The following is a 10,053-nucleotide window of genomic DNA, read 5'->3' as shown; positions in this document are numbered from 1 at the left end:
GCCAAGAAAGGAACAACTGACAGAGGATGACCAAACCACTACCCAAAATCCCTCTGAGGACAGCAAGAGCCCAGAGAGGAATAATTCTGGCATTCAAACGCCAGAAAAGGGAGAAAAGTTGGCGTTAAACGCCCATTCCTTACCCAGTTATGGCGTTCAAACGCCAGAAAAGGGTGAGAAGCTGGCGTTAAATGCCCATCTAGCACCCAATCCTGGCGTTCAAACGCCAATGAGGGATCAGACACCTGCAAGTGCTGATAGTAACCCCTCTAAGAAGGCTTCTCCAACCACTTCTGTAGGAAATAAACCTGCAGCAACTAAGGTTGAAGAATATAAAGCCAAGATGCCTTATCCTCAAAAGCTCCGCCAAGCGGAACAGGATAAACAATTTGTCCGCTTTGCAGACTATCTCAGGACTCTTGAAATAAAGATCCCGTTTGCAAAGGCACTTGAGCAAATACCCTCTTATGCTAAGTTCATGAAAGAGATCTTAAGTCATAAGAAGGATTGGAGAGAAACTAAAAAAGTGTTCCTCACTGAAGAATGCAGTGCAGTCATTCTGAAAAGCTTACCAGAGAAGCTTCAAGATCCAGGAAGCTTTATGATACCATGTACACTAGAGGGTGCTTGCACCAAGAAAGGGGAAGTGACCCTGAGAGTCAATGAGGATGAGTTCAAGTTAAATGTTATCAAAGCTATGCAGCATCTAGACACGTCAAATGACTGCATGAGCGTTGATATTATTGACTCCCTGGTGGAAGAGGTCAATATGACTGAAAGTCTTGAATCAGAGCTAGAGGACATCTTTAAATATGTTCAGCCTGATCTGGAGGAATCAGAGGAAATAAAAGAACCTCTGAAAATCCCTCAGGAAGAGGAGAAACCTCCTAAACCCGAGCTCAAACCACTACCACCATCCCTGGAATATGCATTTCTAGGGGAGGGTGACACTTTTCCAGTGATCATAAGCTCTGCTTTAAATCCACAGGAAGAGAAAGCACTAATTCAAGTGCTAAGGACACACAAGACAACTCTTGGGTAGTCCATAAGTGACCTTAAGGGCATTAGCCCAGCAAGATGCATGCACAAGATCCTATTGGAGGATGATGCTAAGCCAGTGGTTCAACCACAGAGGCGGCTAAATCCAGCCATGAAGGAAGTGGTACAGAAAGAGGTCACTAAGTTACTAGAAGCTGGGATTATTTATCCTATTTCTGATAGCCCCTGGGTGAGCCCTGTCCACGTTGTCCCCAAGAAGGGAGGCATGACAGTGGTTCATAATGAAAAGAATGAACTGGTTCCTACAAGAACAGTTACAGGGTGGCGTATGTGTATTGACTACAGAAGGCTCAATACAGCCACCCGAAAGGATCACTTTCCTTTACCATTCATAGACCAGATGCTAGAGAGACTAGCAGGTCATGAATATTACTGCTTTTTGGATGGCTATTCAGGTTACAACCAAGTTACAGTGGATCCTCAGGACCAAGAGAAAACAGCATTCACATGTCCTTCTGGAGTATTTACCTACAGAAGGATGCCTTTTGGTTTGTGCAATGCACCTGCGACCTTTCAGAGATGCATGCTCTCTATTTTCTCTGATATGGTGGAAAAATTTCTGGAAGTCTTCATGGATGACTTTTCAGTATTTGGAGACTCATTCAGCTCCTGTCTTGACCATTTAGCACTTGTTATGAAAAGATGCCAAGAGACCAACCTAGTTTTAAACTGGGAAAAATGTCACTTCATGGTGATTGAAGGAATTGTCCTTGGGCATAAAATTTCAAACAAGGGAATAGAGGTGGATCAAGCTAAAGTGGAAGTAATTGAAAAATTACCACCACCTGGCAATGTAAAGGCAATCAGAAGCTTTCTGGGACATGCAGGATTCTATAGGAGGTTCATAAAAGATTTTTCAAAAATTGAAAAACCTCTAAGCAACCTGCTAGCTGCTGACACGCCATTTGTGTTTGACACAGAGTGTCTACAGGCGTTTGAAACCCTGAAAGCCAAGCTGGTCACAACACCAGTCATCTCTGCACCTGACTGGACATTACCATTCAAACTAATGTGTGATTCCAGTAACCATGCCATTGGTGTAGTGTTGGGACAGAGGCATAACAAGCTTCTGCACGTTATTTACTATGCTAGCCGTGTTTTAAATGATGCATAGAAGAATTATACAACCACAGAAAAAGAGTTACTTGCAGTGGTTTATGCAATTGACAAGTTTAGATCCTATTTAGTAGGTTCAAAAGTGATTGTGTATACTGACCATGCTGCTCTTAAATACCTACTCACAAAGCAGGATTCAAAACCCAGGCTCATAAGATGGGTATTGCTTCTGCAAGAGTTTGATATAGAAATAAGAGACAGAAAAGGGACAGAGAACCAGGTAGCTGATCACCTGTCCCAGATAGAATCAGTAGCAGGGGCGTCCCACCCTCCTACTGAGATCTCTGAAACCTTTTCGGATGAGCAACTCTTCGCCATTCAGGAAGCACCATGGTTTGCAGATAGGAAAAGGAAGAAGCATGAAAGGCTTCTCTCAATACAGAGTCAAATAAAACCCCCACATTCAAACTCTAAGTTTGGTGTTGGAAGGCCACAACCAAACTCTAAGTTTGGTGTTAAGAGGCCATCATCATGCTCTGAGTATCTGTGAGGCTCCATGAGAGCCCACTGTCAAGCTACTGACATTAAAAAAGTGCTTGTTGGGAGGCAACCCAATTTTACTTATCTATGTTAATTTCTATTTTCTATTGTTATTTTATGTTTTCTGTAGGTTGATGATCATGTGAAGTCACAAAAATAATTGAAAAAGCAAAAACAAACTGAAAAACAGCACATCCTGGAGGAGAAGCCTGCTGGCATTTAAACGCCAGTAAAGGCAGCAGAATGGGCGTTAAACGCCTAGTCTGGCACCATTCTGGGCGTTTAACGCCAGAAATGGGCACCAGACTGGCGTTTAACGCCAGAAAAAGGCAAGAAGCTGGCGTTAAATGCCAGAAATGGGTAGCAACCTGGCGTTTAATGCCAGGATTGGCAGCAAAGGGTGTTTTGCAAGCCTAATTGGTGCAGGGATGGGAAATTCTTGACACTTCGGGATCTGTGGACCCCACAGGATCCCCACCAACCTCAACTCACTTCTTCACACCTTTTCATAATACTCTTCCCCAAATAACCTCCACCAATCACCTCCATTACTCCTCCAAAACCATCATACAAACCACCTACATCCACCCACTCAAATTCAAACCATCACTCCTTCCTTTTCCACATCATAACCACCTAAAACCCCCTTGGACGAATAATTCACACACCTCTATCTCATCCATTTCTTTTTCTTCTCCTCCTTTCTTTATTCTTTTGCTCGAGGACGAGCAAACCTTTTAAGTTTGGTGTGGAAAAGCTCAGGTTTTTTTTTCCATAACCATTTATGGCACTTAAGGCCGGAGAAACTTCTAGAAAGAGGAATGAAAAGGCAATTGCTTTCACCTTCGAGTCATGAGAGATAGAGAGATTCATCTCAAAGGTCCATCAAGACCACTTCTATGAAGTTGTGGCCAAGACTCCTCATTGAAGAGGAGAAGCCCATCACTAAGAAAAGGATGGAGCAAACAAGAGAGCCCACTCATGGACCTCAACAAGAGCATGATGAAAATCATCATCATGAAATCCTTGAGATGCCTCAAGGGATGCATTTTCCTCCACAAAACTATTGGGATCAAATTAACACCTCCCTAGGAGAATTAAGTTCCAATAGGGGACAACTAAGGGTGGAGCACCAAGAGCATTCCATTTTCCTTCATGAAATTAGAGAAGATCAAAGAGTCATGAGAGAGGAGCAACAAAGGCAAGGAAGAGACATTGAGGAGCTCAAGCACTCCATAAGATCTTCAAGAGGAAGAACTATCCGCCATCACTAAGGTGGACCCGTTCTTTAATCTCCTTGTTCTTTATCTTCTGTTTTTCGAATTTTTTATGCTTTATGTTTATCTATGTTTGTGTCTTTATTACATGGTCACTAGTGTCTTAGTGTCTATGCCTTAAAGCTATGAAAATGAATCCATCACCTCTCTTAAATGAAAAATATTTTTAATTGAAAAAGAAAAAGAAGTGCATGAATTTCAAATTTTAAAACAGATTAATTATTTTGATGTGGTGGCAATACTTTTGTTTTTCTGAATGAATGCTTGAACAGTGCATATTTTTGAATTTGTTGATTCATGAATGTTAAAATTGTTGGCTCTTGAAAGAATGATGGAAAAGGAGAAATGTTATTTGATAATCTGAAAAATCATAAAATTGATTCTTGAAGCAAGAAAAAGCAGTGAAAAGCTTGCAGAAAAAAAAAGAGAAAGCAAAAAAAAAAAAAAAAGAAAGAAAAAAAAAAAAAAAAAGCAAGCAGAAAAAGCCAATAGCCCTTTAAACCAAAAGGCAAGGGTGAAATAAAAAAAAAGGATCCAAGACTTTGAGCATCAGTGGATAGGAAGGCCTACAGGAATAAAATCCTGGCCTAAGCGGCTGAACCAAGTTGTCCCTAACCATATGCTTGTGGCGTGAAGGTGTCAAGTGAAAACTTGAGACTGATCGGTTAAAGTCGTGGTCCAAAAGCAAAAAGAGTGTGCTTAAGAGCTCTGGACACCTCTAATTGGAGACTCTAGCAAAGCTGAGTCACAATCTGAAAAGGTTCACCCAGTTATGTGTCTGTGGCATTTATGTATCCGGTGGTAATACTGGAAAACAAAATGCTTAGGGTCACGGCCAAGACTCATAAAGTAGTTATGTTCAAGAATCAACATACTTAACTAGGAGAATCAATAACACTATCTGGATTCTGAGTTCTTATAGAAGCCAATCATTCTGAACTTCAAAGGATAAAGTGAGATGCCAAAACTATTCAGAGGCAAAAAGCTAAAAGCCCCGCTCATCTAATTAATATTGATCTTCATAGATGTTTTTGGAATTAATTGTATATTCTCTTCTTTTTATCCTATTTGATTTTTAGTTGCTTGGGGACAAGCAACAATTTAAGTTTGGTGTTGCGATGAGCGGATAATTTATACGCTTTTTGGCATTATTTTTAGTATGTTTTTAGTATATTTTAATTAGTTTTTATTATATTTTTATTAGTTTTTATTTAAAATTCACTTTTTTGGACTTTACTATGAGTTTGTGTGTTTTTCTGTGATTTCAGGTATTTTCTGGCTGAAATTGAGGGACTGAGCAAAAATCTGATTCAGAGGCTGAAAAAGGACTGCAGATGCTGTTGGATTCTGACCTCCCTGCACTCGAAGTGGATTTTCTGGAGCTACAGAAGCCCAATTGGCACGCTCTCAATTGCGTTGGAAAGTAGACATCCTGGGCTTTCCAGAAATATATAATAATCCATACTTTGCCAAAGATTTAATGGCCCAAACCGGTTAAGAATTATTGATATCCTGACTAAGAGTTACAAGATAACCATAGCTTGCTTCAAGCCGACAATCTCCGTGGGATCGACCCTTACTCACGTAAGGTATTACTTGGACGACCTAGTACACTTGCTGGTTAGTTGTGCAGAGTTGCAAAAGTGTGATTGTAATTTCGTGCACCAATGCCTAAGGGAATCAAGCTGATATATTTGAATGATGAGGCTCGGCTTTGGCAGCAGATCCTAGGTAACTACGTGATGCCGAGCACTCATGAGACAGAGGTGCCCACTGCTATGATCACCCTCATCTGGTTTGTGATGGAGGGTAAGGACCTGTATCTTTCACGTTTCATCAGGTATTTTATGGCCAGGGTCCATGTCAGAGGCACTCTCCCTTTCCCTTATCTAATCACCCAGCTAGGCCGCTGAGCTGACGTGCCTTGGGAGCTTGCTGATGAGAAGCCAACTGCTGTAGACTGCAAGAAGATCATACCTCACAGTAGGAAGTTCCAAGCCTTGGGTTATAGGCCGCCTTTTCTTACTGCTTCTGCTGAGGCAGCCACATCTTCAGCTGCCCCTTCTGCATCCACTGCTGCACCAGCTCCATCCACTGCACCTCCACCTGCTCCTGAGCCCATTTATCATCTCGTGCACCGACTCTTCGCACGCCTGGATCATATGGAGCATCGCAACAAGTGACGCTATGAGCACCTAAAGTTGATTATCTGATCCGGCAGCGACATCCACTCCGAGCCTGACACCGCTTCTGAGCCATCTGATGTGGGGGCGGATGATCATGAGGAAGAGGCACATGCCCAGGCTGAGCAAGGAGGACCTGAGCAGGCTGCACCACACCATGAGGAGCCCCACCAGATCCAGGCTACAGATCTGGAGATTCCTCTACAAACAGAGCCTCCGCTTCAGCAGGCAGCTCCTCCTACACTTATCGAGACTGCAGACCCTCAGCCTACCGCAGAGTCACCGGCAGCCCATCCTTCCGGAGATGACACTTCTTCGCACCCAACTTGAGTGAGCATCGAGGATGATGCTATTATTTAAGTGTGGGGAGGTCGCCATCTCCGGCGTACTTTATTTTGGTGAACCACTTTTCAGACTCTCTTTTTATCCTATTTTGTTTATTTTCTATATTACTATTTTTACCTTATCTTATTTATCTTCCAGTACTTGCACATTTTTTCTGTATTTTTACGGTATTTTCGCATTTTGCACTTTGGTTTATATATTTATCTTAGATATTTAGTTTAGTCTAGTTGCAATTTTAGCTTATTAAGTTGTGATATAGAATATATGGATTAATTAGTTTGGTTTACCCTTTTTTTGGCATACGATAACTTGGATTAATTGGAAATAAAAAGAGTAAACTAGAAACTTTAGTATAACGGAATCACAACAATCCACATACTGTATATATATATAGCAATAAATGATTGGTTAATTTACACAACATTTTTCAAGGAAGAACACTAAGATTTTAAGAGCCACCCTAAGATTCACATTGAGCATAATGGGAACTCTTGATTTCTACTTGCATGGCATACATAACTGATATATGATTTTTGAGCCAAAGAACACACAACCTGTGAGTTTTTGAGCTTATTTGTATGGTTACATTATTTAACCATAATTATTTCATTCTTGTGTGTTCGCCTTTCTTTTTTATTCTGGTGACTTTACTTTGTTTTAATCTATATGTCTAATATAGAATGTAGATACATACCAATATATGATTGAGACCATTATTTAAATTGCTCATTTATCCCAAATTAGCCTACCTTTTACATCATCCTTGTTAGCCCCCTTGAGCCTTTTAATCCCCTTTTGTTTTATAACCACATTACTAGCCTTAAGCAGAAAAACAAAATAAAAATCCCAAGTTGAATCCCTAGTTAGTTTAAGATAGAAATTGTGATACACACTAAGTGTGGGAAAACGTGGGAACATGGGTTGGTAGGAAAGAACTAAATTAGTAAAATAGTCAGAAATTTGGGAGCATACTCATGTGAAACCAATTTGAATTAAAATACCATGTGCATTGATATATGTTATTCTTTTAAAAAAATCCTTTTTATAATATAAATAGATAAATAAGGGGATAAAATTACCCCAACAATAAGTTTAGTGAAGAAATCAATGCACATGAGGTAAGAATCAAAATAAAATTGGTACATGAGTATGTATTAAGAAAGTAAAAAATTGGGAACCCCAAGAAAGTTATAAATTATATAGAATATGTATATGTTAGGTGAGATCTTAGACTAATTAAAGGTTCAACTTATAGCTCACTTAGCCTTATATATATACTCTTACCTCTACCTTGGCCCCATTACAACCTTGAAAAAGACCTCATGATGTTTATATGTATACATTGTATAATTGTTGATTGGTTAGATGAAGAACAAAGTTTTAGAAAGCAAGAATAGAAAAGAATAGAGTGATTAACCCCAAACACTGAGTGACTAGAGAGTAAATACAAAATCCAGTAAGGGTTCAACAGCTCATCATCATATATCTCTGCTTAATTGTTTAATTGTCTTACAAGCTTATGAAATATTTTAACCCAACTCAATTGTGACAGTGCTTTAACATGATTTAGGCTTGGCTATGCATATATGATTCCTTGAAAATATGAATCAAATTAACCACATGTAAGCTCTATATATATAGGTGGATAATAATTAATATTGCATGATTCATGTAGGTAGATTGCATTTAGAATAAATTGCATTGCATAAGATTCCATCATTCTAACTTGACCCTTTCTCTTGGATTTAGCATGAGGACATGCTATTGTATAAGTGTGGGGAGGTTGATAAAACCATATTTTATGATGTATTTTGTGCTCAATTTAAATGATTTATTCAATCCTTCACCCACTTATTCATGTAAATTGCATGGTTTTACTATTCCTTCCTTATTTTATGATATATGTGAAAAACATGTTTCCTATGCTTTAAAAATATTAATTTTAATTATCCTTTATTACCATTCGATGTCGTGATTTATGTGTTAAGTATTTTCAGATCTCATAGGGAAGGAATGGCTTAAAGAACAAAAAGAAAACATACAAAAATGGAAGGAAAGCACAAAAATGGAATTTTGAAGAAAAGGCAGCGACGCGAATGCATGGACGACGCGAACGCGTGCCTGGCGCGAAATGGCATCGACGCAAATGCGTGGAAGACGCGGACGCGTGCCTTGAGCAGAACGCAAATGACAGTACGCGTGACTGACGCGTACGCGTGACAAGGAAAACTCTCAGATGATGTGAACGCGTGACCCACGCGAACGTGTGACAGACGCCACGTACAAGAATCTGCAGAAAACACCCCCAGTGATTTCTGGACCCTTTTTCGGTCCAAATCCAAGTCAGAAACATAGAATATAAGCCAGAGAATGGAGGAATCAAAGAACGAAACAACTTAGAGACGATATACAACTCTCATAATTTTAGGATTAGATGTAGTTTTAGAGAGAGAGGTTCTCTCCTCTCTCTTAGGTTTTAGGATTAGGATTCCTTTTATTTTTATCACTTCAATACGAGGTTCAAGATTTTCCTTAATTAATGTTCCTCTTCTATTTTTGTTTATTCCAATGCTTTTACTTGTTAATATTCCAATTTAGCTTACGAACCTTTTTTTTATGTCAAGATTTGAATATTCCATTTAATATTAATTGAGGTATTTCAGATTAATGATTATCTTATTCCATTTATGATGCTTTCAATTTAATTTAGATTTATTTTCTCCCTTTGCTTTGGTTAAGTGATTGGTAACACTTGAGTTATCAAACTCAGCTGTTGGTTGAGATTGGATTTGCTAATTGGTTTGAATCGCTCTAAAAGCTAGTTTTCCCAAAGAAGTTAACTAGGACTTGAGAATCAAATTAATTAGTCTACTTGACTTTCCTTTGCTTTAGTAAGGGTTAACTAAGTGGAATTAAAACCCAATTTTCATCACACCTGATAAGGGTAACTAGGATAGAAATTCCAATTCTTATACATTGCCAAGAGAATTTTATTATTATTAATTTATTTTTCTTATCATTTAAATTACCTGTTCCTTATGTCGAAAACCCAAAAATTTTACCTTTTCCATAACCAATAATAAATCATACTGCCCTGCAACTCCTTGAGAGACGACCCGAGGTTTAAATACTTCGGTTATTTATTTTTATTGGGTTTGCTTAAGTGACAAACAAGTTTTTTTTTGTATGAAAGGATTATTGCTTGGTTTAGAAACTATACTTGCAACGAGAATTTATTGTAAATTCTAAACCATCAATCTTCAGTTCATCACAATCCCACGCGAAGGTCCCCTTTTACCAATACGCGATGAAACAAGGGCAGTGGCTGGTGCCGAAATAGGGGCTATCGGGACTGGTATTGTAGAACTAGATGCAGTAGCCCTTGTCAACCTTCGTGAAGTAGTAAACGGCGCAGGGATAAAGTTGAGTGAGACTCAGAATGAAGGGGTGGGGACTTAAGGTTTTTTACTGCTTTACTTTATTATGTTTTACACTTTTGCTTTTAATATCTTGGTTTTTTTTCTTTTATATTTAGTTACTGTTGTTTATATTTATAATTTAATAAAATTTCTTTAAGTTACATAAATTAAATT

The sequence above is a fragment of the Arachis ipaensis genome, chromosome B09, assembly GCF_000816755.2.
Source record: "Arachis ipaensis cultivar K30076 chromosome B09, Araip1.1, whole genome shotgun sequence".
Taxonomy (NCBI): domain Eukaryota; kingdom Viridiplantae; phylum Streptophyta; class Magnoliopsida; order Fabales; family Fabaceae; genus Arachis; species Arachis ipaensis.
This window is presented reverse-complemented; position numbering follows the sequence as displayed.